Here is a 12,144-nt window from a genome sequence, read left to right as displayed (position 1 = left end):
ATATAGGAAAGTAGTAATGCTATGTTGTAAAGTTGTTACCATTTAGTACTTGCAATGGTAGGCTCAGAAGTACAGTAAATCACATGAGAATAATAAAAACACAAATTAAAACCAAGTCAAATAATGAGTAGGCTGTTACAAGCACACTGATTATAAGTGACAGCTGTGTGGAAGGGTTGTATTAAGTTCCAACATGAATAAGGGATAAACAGCGGCAACTAGATTGGCTGGAAGCGGCAAAAAATAAATTACCTGTGGCACCAAGAGGGGAGCAACCTTCCATCACACGGTTAAAGATAAAAAGAGCAGTTAATTATTTGACCAACCTATGATGAACTCAACTTCTGACAAATAAAACAGGTTGGTCAAAGACGAGACACTGAGGACAACAAAGTCTGCTCTCTACATATACATTTAACATGAAATACTTTTCTAAATTGGTCAAGGTTTTAAAATACTGTTCACGAATGTAACCATTTCCTTGGTATTATGGAACAAAGTTTTTCCATGTGAACAGGAATAATGTGTAAATATTTATGAACATTTAAATTTTGATCTCAGTGCCTTAACACAAGCTATAGTATCCAAAAAAAGAATGACTGGGCATTCAAGTGTTTTTCATGCTTTCCAGCGACATCCCGATGTTCATAAAATATTTCCCTCTACACAGTTTTTTATGATTTCTGGTATCACCCAATATGAAGAAAAAAAAAAACTTTCCTTTTACCCTTTAGAGGGTTTTTATGGTTTCTGATAAAGGTCTAAAATAGATTACAGCCATATCTTTTACTACCTTTACAACAATTTCATAAAAAAAAATTATAATGAGAAAATTAACCCACACAATAGGTTAGCCTTGACTCTTAGAGAGATGAGAAAAAATTGAGAAAAAAATGTATGAAAAATTTCAATTTTATCTATTAAATTTAATACTCCTTAAATACTGTATTCTTAAAAATAGAAACTCTCAGAATCTGATAAAACGTCACACTTTTCTGACTTAAACTCATCTTTGTCTTTTAGAAATTTTATATTTGCTAACCATTATAAAATATATACTCTCTCTCTCTCTCTCTCTCTCTCTCTCTCTCTCTCTCTCTCTCTCTCTCTCTCCTCTCTCTCTCTCTCTCTCTCTCTCTCTCTCTCTCTCTCTCTCTCTCTCTCAGAACTTCGAAATTAAACAAATGCCATTTATATCATGTTTTTTCCTTAAGACGCCACCTGAAAACGAAACCCATTTGTTTCCTGTCCGCTCCATCTTCGGTCATAATGAACAAACTACCGCATTAAACACGCATGATTAAAGTGATAACTAATGATATCAAATGCTTATTTCAAATATTTTACTTGCATTCAATCATCGATAGCAAACTGCTGCTAATGACAAAATGGTAATTTACGATAATTCTAAACTTTTACAAAAGATAACTGTCTATTCCATATCCAAAATACTTTTCCTAACTTAAATTATTAGTCAACTTGTACCCACCTCAATTATGGAACCATCTGAAAAAAAGTAAAAGAAGAAGAAAGTACTACGGTTGGTTTTTAAAGTCATCGAACAATTGGCTACCGCTATAATGTTCGATGTGACTTATGGTGCGAGATTGGAGAAAATAAGGAAAATTGAACCATGATTGACTTTTAATACAAACTTTGTGAAGCAACAAAGATTTCATTTGTTAAGAGATAAAGAGGGGTAAGAAATGTGTGTGAGAGAGAGAGAGAGAGAGAGAGAGAGAGAGAGAGAAGAAAGATTTCATTTGTTAAGAGATAAAGAGGGGTAAGAAATGTGTGTGAGAGAGAGAGAGAGAGAGAGAGAGAGAGAGAGAGAGAGAATGATAGTTTTAAATGTACTAAACAAAAAAAAAACATAAGTTATAACACATTGGTGGTTATGTAACATTAACTGTATAGAGGGTTTGAATAAGTTAAGAAATGGTATAAACAAAACTGTTACTGTATTTGTACGCGGATATTCTTGAGAGCAGCAGCTAGACATCAGCTGAGCTAGTCATAGCCAAAAGTTAAACAAAATTGAGTCAGCAATACTCAATTTTCAAAACACACCCAAAATTTACAAACAAAACTACATGTTTTCTTAAAGCAAAATTGAATATTTAAAGAGTACAATTTTCTAGAATAAAATGATGTTTCCTAAAAATGGCAGTTTGCTGACTAAATTGGATGCCATATTTTAAGTCACGATTGAAATGGATGTATACACGGTATAATTTTTCCGTTTCATATTTAATTGCCACTTTTTAAGGAAACTGATTTTTGTTTCCTCATCTATATGTAAGTATTGTATAACACATAAACGAACGAACGAACGAGAGAGAGAGAGAGAGAGAGAGAGAGAGAGAGAGAGTGTGTGTAGGCCTCTTCTGGACAGAGTACAATTCTCCTTTTCGTATTTAAGAGTGATAGTTAGTGAACTACATCAGTAAAGTTATTAACAGGGCGTTTGTGCCCTGAGCGACATTGCTCTTTATCCTCCCCTGTTGATCTTTTAGGAAGTGACGTAGGGAGACTTTCCTAGAGCAACAAGTTCCCACTCAACAACTTAGAAAAACATCTCCAGAGAGAGAGATCAGCCGTTTTCTTGTACTACCTGAAGCGAGGAATTGATTGCCACAACTAACAATAGTCATGTTAATTTCATTCTTAAACTCAGGTTGCCACATGTGAACTAAGATTTTATTTCTTACACACACACACAGAGAGAGAGAGAGAGAGAGAGAGAGAGAGAGAGAGATTTGAGGTTTCTGGTATCAGATCAATCTCTCTCTCTCTCTCTCTCTCTCTGAGAGTTTTTATAATAATACCATATACTATATAAAACAAATCTATACTGCTTAAAATGACAAAATATTGCCGACTCGTTACCGAAATTTAGGCTATTTACTACCGATAAACAAACCAAGCCTACGTGTGAAAACCTTGAACCACCGAAGGGAAAAATAAAGCTTTTATATATATTGTACTAAAAAATAATTAACACTACCATTAAAATTATCGAAAGGTTAGAGAAAGATAGAGATTACCGAGAACATAACCACAATTCTGTTTACATTTTGTCAGCTGGACTTAGATAGTAAAGTTGATTTCATTGTTGATTTGGAATTTTTCCTTAAATAGGCTATTTACTATGGAATTATGTTGTAAGGTAAATATAGTTTTGTAACATTTATTATCAAGCACCGTATTTAGGGCTACCAATATACTTAAAAAGACATTAGATGTGATATTCTTGTAACACTTGACTCCCAGACTGAACAGCTTCAAGATAGGATTTTTTATTTTTTCAAATAGCGACCGCATAAATGGGGAACCACATAATTCAGGACCATACTGTAGTTTAGCCTTTTCGATCTCGCAAAATCAAAGCTCTCTTGATGGGCTTTGATGCTTATGGAGGTGCAAACCCAAATGGTATTTTTCCTTTGTTTTTTTATAAAGACTGCAAATTTCAAAGCTACAAAGTTATCCAGTATTTTGTGCAAGTTAGCAAGCAGCTTTTTAGCACTTGTTGGAGAATGGATAATGTTATTCCACAAAGTAAATGTGTAACTTAAGTACAACTGGTTAACGGCCAACTTTCATAACTACCATATTATCTAAAGTTTTTGAACGTCTTTTGGCAAAATGTCTTAATAGGTTTGCTAAAAGTAATCAATTGTTCCCTAGTTTGCAATTTGGTTTTTGTAAAGGCCTTGGAGCATGTGATGCCCTTCTTACAATCTCCAATGCTGTACAGAAATCCCTTGATTGTGGTCAGGAAGTTCGTATGATTGTCCTTGATTTTAGTGCTGCCTTTGACCGTGTTAATCATAAGGGTTTTGTTTTCAAACTCAAAACAGTCGGGAGTGAGTGGGTCATTTCTTAGCATCATTATTGAATTTTTAAATAACAGATTGCAAAGTTGTTGTTGATGGTCACCATAGTGAGTATTGGAATGTGATATCTGAGTGTTCCTCAGGGCAGTGTTCTTGGCCCATTACTTTTCATACTATATACATATAACATGGTTTCGCCTAGAAAACAAGCTTGTTGCATATGCAGTTGATGACACTCCTTGCCTCCATTCCATCTCCTGAATGTAGATCTAGGGTTGCTGAACCCCTTAATAGAGATCTAGCTAAAAATAGTGCATGGTACAAATTATGGGGTATGAAGTTGAATCCTAACAAAACTCAGAGTATAATTGTAAGTAGATCAAGGACAGTGGCTCCTCTACATGCAGGCTCAGCATTGATAATGTTTCTTTAACTCTATATGACTTAAAATTTTAGGTGTAATTCTCAACAGCCAATTTACTTTTGAGGAACAAAGCATTTTAAGATTTTTGGTGATCAATCTAATCTGCAGTAGTTTTAATTCTTTCATTCTCTCGTTTCGAATATTGTTCTCCTGTCTGGTCTTCAGCTGCTGATTCTCATGTTAATTTGTTTGACAGGAACTTCAGGTCTATCAAGTTCCTTGATCCTGATATAGATATTAATCTGTGGCACCGCCATTCAATTAGTTCGTTATGAATGTTGCGTAAGATTTTTCATAATTCTGATCATCCTTTACAATAAGATCTTCCAGGAGAGTTCCATCCTGTTCATAATCAGCTAGTTAAACCGGTAGAACTTCAAAAGTTCAAACTTGCAGCAAATGTTATGTTGAACAGGCTGACAAAAGTCTTTTAACGGTTTATATATGGAACCTGTTTTGATGAAGTTACTGGTTTTAAAACATTTCATTAATTGCTAATTATTTCTCATATAGTTTATATACTTCCTTTCCTCACTATTTTTCTCTGTTGGAGCCCTTGGGCTTATAGTATCTAGCTTTTGCAACTAGGGTTGTAGCTTAGCTATTAATACAGTAGTAATAATGATTATTTGTTTCTTGCCCTCCAAACCTAGTTTGTAATTTTCCATAATTTTATTAGAACATTTACTGCCCTAAACATTTTGCCTCTTAGTAGGGTGTAAGAAAACTACTGCTATACGTCCTGCATGACGTAAAAAGCAATTAAAAGGACATCTGCTGCTTTGTAGTTGAATTATTTAGCTTAAAGTTAGGCCCATTGCCATTACCTGGTTGCTGACTGCAAGGGGATACAATCGTAAAAACCCTCTGCCAAATAATAAACCATACCTGATGGTACCATATCAGGCAACACCCTTATGTGGGGATAGCGGTGGGATAGACAACGACAACAATTAGTCTCAAGAGTAATGCTAAGAGGGGCTTACCAATTGCTGATGGCCTTCTGGTTTTATTATTACATTCAGTAACGAGATGCTAAGGAAGGTTAACACAACCTCATTGAAGGCTGTCTAGCTGGGTTAATGGTGAATGTCACTTTAAATTGCAGTCAATTTCTGGCTTGATGTTGGTTAAATCCCAACTGAGTGTTCATCAGTTATAACCTTGGTAAAGTTAGTATTACTAAAAGATTAGTTTACTTATTCAGCAATTCCATAGATTCTTTCAAAAATACTTAATATTTTAGTAGGGGGGGCTGACCATTCAGTCAACTGTTCTTAAAGGCACTTATCCCTCCATATTCATCTGATGTGGGTATTGGAAGGAGTGTTGATATAAATAGAATCAGGTTTTGTAAATCTTTTCGCATTTCAAGACTGGGAAGGCTCACTTTATAATTGTTCCCATAACCTATGGCTTGGTAAACAATGAGGTTATAAGAGATTGGGTCTCGGATGGACTTTTGCCTGCCTTTCTGAAGTGAATATCTTAGATAAGAGGGTATTTGTATTGTGAGCCTCTCTCTCCTGGTTTGGTAATCATAAAGGAAAGGGTTGGGAGATTTCCTAACTGCTTCTGAGCTAGTTTATAATGAGGGTTTTTTCATTTAAAACTTTTCTAGTACATACAAATGTGATTAAACCAGATGCATCCAAGTTGGATGTGATAACTACGCTAACATGAAATGAGGTCACAAATGTTGCTGGGTGTATATGATTGTTCTGCTGATTGGGACATGGATTGGGACCCTAAAAATTGTCATTTGTTTGAAGTATTTAAATAAATTTCGTTCGAAATTCCGAGCCTAAAGCAGAGCAACTATCAATGTGGGTAAAAGGGTTTTTTTAAGATTGTGGGGCTGTTGATTATTTACCCAGCAAGGCTCTCTGCAATCTCTTCAGCCTTGATATCCAAATTTAAGCAATTTGGGGTTCGGAAATAGGGTCCAGGTATAGGGTCTAGGTGGACCACGCCCCAAATCCGTGTTGTTGGCTTTAGTTCCAAGAATGACCTAGACTCCACAGAGGAGGAGGCCTTACTACTAGGATCGGAGCCCTTGGGATGCTCAAGGAAGTATTTCTCCAGGGACATCTTGACAACCAATTCACTGCCTAGGCTGGATCCAGATCAGGGTTCCACAAAGCAGATCACCAATCCGCCTGATTTTGGTATGCTTGCATCGATCCGCTCCCTACATGGTCAGCCTACTCAAAAGATGGGGCCCATCCAAGTAATGCTGACTTGCATTCTGCCTCCCTCCAGCTTCAGACTGGGAATTCAGCTGTAGCTGGGCCTCTTGGTTACCAGCTTCAAGAAGGGCTTCGATGGGAACGCTTCCTTCTGATTCTCTTAATTTAGTCGTCACTGGGCCTTTGGGTTACTACCTTTCATGGGAAACTACAGGGAGGACTCTTTCTCCCGTTTCTGCAGGCTGCTGTGGCTGAACCTTTAGCTTCCAAGGAAATCTTTCCCTTCGTTTCTAAGGATTCAGCTGTGGTTGGGCCTTATGGTTCCCAGTTTCCAAAGAGAGCCTTTCCTTCCATTCCAAGTTACGAAGGCTGGAGTTTCTGCCACTGACGTCGAGGAGGAGGATTTAGTAGGTAACCCTTCGCAATCCTGTAATAGATGTGGATTTTGGCCCGAGTCGAATGATTTTCAGCAAAAATATACATATTTGCCATTTGACGACTGTTTGAAAACCTGGTAATATTTCCTGACTCAAAGATCCCTCTCTGAGAGCACATCTCCATCAACCAACTCAGAAGGAGGTTGTTCTGATGCCATACAGGGATACTTTTAATACCTTAGCAGAACCAATATCAGATGCTGGAGTTTTTTTCTTGAAAAGTTTGCTTGATGCTACAGTGGTCAGAATGACAGCAGCTGACCATAAAACTTCCATTTTGGCCAAAAACGACTACATTAAGGTGGCTAAGGTAGCTAAGACAAGTAACCCCTATTTAACCCTTTTACCCCCAGGCTATTTGGAACTTTCCAACCCTTAACCCCCTGGGGTTATTTTTTTTCAAGCACATTTTGCAGTACATTTTTTTAAATTGCTCTAACAGCCTTAATTTTTGTCATAGAGAGGTCAGGTTGGTCTCATTCTCTTGGAAAATGCCCGAAGTTTTCAAAAAATTATCAAAAACATGAAAAAAAAAATGTAAAGTTTCTTGCAAGGACCCTTTTACCCCAAAAGGACGTACTGGTACGTCCATGGGGGTAAAGGGATGCGTTTTGTGAAACGTACCAGTACGTCCTTTGGGGGTAAAAGGGTTATTATCCTATACTCATGAAACTTTGTGCAATTGTTTAGAGTATATAAAGCTACTCTCATGCCAAATTTGAGAAAAATTGGTTAATGATTTTTTGTTTTTTTTTGTTTTTTTTTAGATCGTTATAAATTGTTTTTGTTCGTTTGTTTTTTCATCAATTTTTTTAGAACTTGTAGTGCCTTTCATTTCCTTTAATTTGATTTTTTAATATTTCTTATATTAGTAATACTTAAGAGTTATATAAAAAAGAAAAAAAAAATTATCTATAAAAAATCATGAGAAAATAAAAAAAAAAGGAGAAAATTTAGATTAAAACCAACGAAAGTCTTAGGGATTTATATACACTCATATCACTCAAAATTCAGTTTCGAGAAAACTTCACTTGAAGTTTTAGCATCATTAACACATGAATTATTCTCACTGGGAAGCACTTTTTCTGGAATAAATAACTATATATATCTCATAAATTTTTTTTTTATCATATTAGCTTTCTCTTTGCACTTGGGTGTTGCATCAAAACTTCCAGAATTGCATAATAAAATAATTATGCAATTTTTTTTTTAAAGTCAAATTTCACTTGAAGTTTTGGCAACATTCAGATATAGATGTTTAACTGTATAAATTGCTATTTGCCTGTCATACACTTTTTTTTATCAATATAAGCCAATTGTTGCATAATATCTTTAGAATTGTATGCAACAATTATAATTTTTTTATGCATGATTTTCCAAATCACCCATGAGGTATCACACTAGGCTTGTTTTTTTTAGGAGTATCCCCAGCTTGAAAAAGCAATTATACAATATTTGCAAAGTATATGGGTCAATGGATGGAATAGGTCTCATGGAATGACAACTCATGAGGCACGCCCCCTTTACCACCCTTTTTTTGCTTTACAAGCACGAAATTCACAAAATTTCATCAAATGGCATTGCCAACACTGTACTTGCCGAAAATGCACAAAAGTAAATTTCGGCATCTGACACCCAAATCAGTTAATTTATGGTACACTAGCCCCCTTAAGAGGATAAGTCAAATACATAAAATCAGGTTTTGCAGATTATTCAGGACCTTGGATTTTACCAACTTTGCAAATTCAAGAGCAATTCTAAGAAGGCTATTTCAATTAGGTCTCATATGTAATAAGGTGATAAGCCACACTAATCCTTACAAAGTATCTCTGCAAAGAATTCTAAGCAGGATCATAGCCTTTGTGTTCCAGAAGGTAAAAAGAAGATTCTGGGCATTCTCCAGTTCACCTTGATAGTCGATTTGGACCTCAATTAGGCATGGGGGAGGGTGGGTCACAAGAGGTTTGGGCACCATCAGGTTCACTTACCCGGTTGGTGCAAAAAGAATTCTCGTCAAAGATAACGCCACATTCCTTGGCCAGGCTGGTCCAAGAGGTCCATTCCCCAGTTACCATTATCATTATTGATACAGGAGAATCCAGGTCAGGCTAGAGAGGTCATTCAGAGGAGACCTTTGAGTTCAGGAAATGGTCCCCTCAGTTTGTAGCACTTTCCATAAATGTGCTGGAACTACAGTGGTCTTCCTGACCAAAAAAAAATTTGTTCAATGAACAAAAAAAAGGTGGCAGTCTGTTGCCTCAGAAAAAGGGGGGGGGGCCTGCTCAAGAATTCTCAGCGACCCCTCCCATCATGACGTTACTTCAAGAGAGAAATGTCCCCCCCCCCTCTAACCAAACATTGTTGGGTTCACTCAACATACTAGTGGATGCCCTATACAAGCAGACAGTCTTGCTTATAGAGTGGACATTGGATCAGTATTCTTTTCAGGTTTAGAAAGAGCTTCAGATCTCCAAATATACTGGTTGGCTACATAAGAGAACCACAAATTTCCACTATATGTAGCCACAAATGTAGACACTCAAGCAGTGGCAAGAAATGTCAATCTACAAGTTTCCTCTGATGCGTTTGATTTCAAAGGCTTTGAATATCCTTCATGCTTTTTCAGGGACAGCTGTGCTGATAGCACCACTTTGTCCTAACAGCCCATGGTATCCACTGCTTCACCATCTGAGACCGAGAATACACCCACTTCAGCTGCAGGGCTGTATCAGAAAGTAAGGAAGTAGGTAGGTGAACTACCTTTGCTTCTTTCTTACTGACCAAGAACCTTCACGCTTCGATTTTCTCTCCAGTATTTTAAGGCTGCCTCCATCAACTATAGTTGTAATTGTTCAGCGGCTTCTCTCCTCTTGGTAAGGGTAGAGGAGACTCTTTAGCTTTGGTAAGCAGCTCTTCTAGGAGGACGACACTCCAAAATCAAACCATTGTTCTCTAGACTTGGGTAGTGCCATAGTCTCTGTAGCATGGTCTTCTACTGTCTTGAGTTAGAGTTCTCTTGCTTGAGGATACACTTGGGAACACTTTTCTATCCAATTTTTCTTCCCCTTGCTTTGTTAAAGTATTTATAGTTTATAAAGGAAATTTTATTTTAATGTTGTTACTCTTCTTAAAATATTTTATCTTTACTTTCCTTTCCTCACTGGGCTATTTTCCCTATTGGGACCCTTGGGTTTATAGCATCCAGCTTTTCCAACTAGGGTTGTAGCTTAGCAATTGATAATAATAATAATATTGTCATATAATCCAGGTACAACAGACCCCCTCAATTGTGCCTTTGACGTGGATCTCGATTTAGAGATCTTTCATCAGATCATTCAGTCATTTGCTTTGCATAAGCAATTCCCCCCCCCCAAAAAAAAAAAAAAACAACTCCTTCCCCCAGGGCTTTGACTGTATAATCAATATTTTATCTGGAGACCAAAATTTTCATGGTTCAGGTCATCATCCTGCTCTACAAAGCAACAAACACTATTAAGAAAATGACCAAGTAGACTGTCAGTGCTATGATGGCCTCTCTAGCATTCTTAAAACCCTCACAATCAATAAAAAATATCTCCAATAATCAACATGTACTAATGCTACAAAACAGAAAAGTAAACATTACTTGATATAGAAAAATACTTTTACTACAATTCCTGTAAGTTTGATACCCTCTAACTTTGCAAATCTGATTATTTAGAAAATGTAAAGGTGAAACTTAGTACATCTAGTCATAAATGTATAAAACATTACTGAATGTACAAAGTTCTATTTCCTTCTAAGAGCAAGCCATAAAAAATATTGAAAAAATGTACAGTATACAGACACAAACGATGTAGCTAGTTATAAGCAAAACCCTCTAAGATACTATATAAAAGTATTGAAAGTTTTAATCACAACGCTATACCTATTATTCTATAGATAAGCTACTGAAAAATTTCTATTATATGGCACAAATCTGAAAAATATTCAACACACCAAACCATGTAATTAGTGTGCATTTGACTGACCGTGAACATTTCTGTCTAACCTACAAACTACTGCAAGCTCTCCATTACATGGTACTACTGATAATATAATTCTATTTTTACTCAAGATATTTTACAGCAATTCTCTTAGTTATAAAAACATGAAAAATATGCTCCTAAATCCACTGTCTAATTCTTGACTTGGGCAAAGTTAATCTAAGCTATCCTGTAGACAGATGTCTTTATAGCCTACAAACTAATTTTTCTTATCATCATGAATTTCATAGGTATCACACCACTCCGCTAATTAGTTCTATATCTATTCAAGAGGTAGCAATTCACCCATATCAGTGACAGCAAATCTATCAAGGATTGAGAAAGCGGCGATACGAGAAAAGAAAATTTACAACTGCAGAAGAAAAGGACAAGAGCTCATTTAAGATGATGGGGGGGGGGGGGGGTTTCAGAGGAGTTAACCAAACATCTGAGCAAGATTCTAAACATCTCAAGTGAAGAGTCATTGGGATTTTCACAATGAAGTTTTTGAAGAGATCAAAACTACAAGTCAGTCAAAGAGGATAAGCAGTCTAAGCAAATGAAAACTTTGTGCTATATTTCCACCACATGCATTTGCATCACTTTCACAGGAAGAAAACTGAAATTTATAAAATGCATCAAGTAAAATCATCAGCATTTCTTTGAATAGGGACTTGACTTGCACCTTTAACAGGTCTCATGCACTGTAAAATAAAATGCAAACCTGTTTAACCCGAGAATCAGTACAGTATTCCCACAAAAAAAGTGGAATATAATGACAAATTGGAAGCGAGAATTGGTATTTTCATCCAATTTGATAAAACACGAAGTTGACACATGCTACATTTGACTTGGGCTATTAATATAATGAATTTGCAACTACCTGTATTACTAGTGATCGATACAAAAAAATATGGCACCCAAGAATAAATTGCTTAAAAAAATTCAACATATAAATAAATTCAGTGTAAAAAAACAGAACATTTGGAATAATAAAAATAATGCAGCAATTCATCACAATGATGAAAATCCCTACAATGTTCTAAGGTTGAAGAAACAAAATTTGACCAATTCTTTGACATTACTGTACTTACCTTGAGGTCTATCAACCAAACTCTTTACAACAAAAAAGCACTAGGTAATAAAGTAACAACACAATTTTCAAATATCCCTACATAAATACTTTTTGCTAACTAGATACAGAGAGAGAGAGAGAGAGAGAGAGAGAGAGAGAGAGAGAGAGAGAGAGAA

The 12,144-nt window shown here is 36.1% G+C and overlaps 1 protein-coding gene across 6 annotated transcripts in view; it reads right to left on the bottom strand.

The window, feature by feature from the left end:
- The window catches only part of LOC137660311 (BUB3-interacting and GLEBS motif-containing protein ZNF207-like), a 102,433-nt gene that overhangs the window by 49,077 nt on the left and 41,212 nt on the right, over window positions 1–12,144 (bottom strand). The gene's annotated exons all lie outside the window — the stretch shown is intronic.

Source organism: Palaemon carinicauda, chromosome 20 (genome assembly GCF_036898095.1).
Source record: "Palaemon carinicauda isolate YSFRI2023 chromosome 20, ASM3689809v2, whole genome shotgun sequence".
Taxonomy (NCBI): domain Eukaryota; kingdom Metazoa; phylum Arthropoda; class Malacostraca; order Decapoda; family Palaemonidae; genus Palaemon; species Palaemon carinicauda.
The sequence above is the reverse complement of the archived record's forward strand: the minus strand, read 5'-3'. Positions and strand labels throughout refer to the sequence as shown.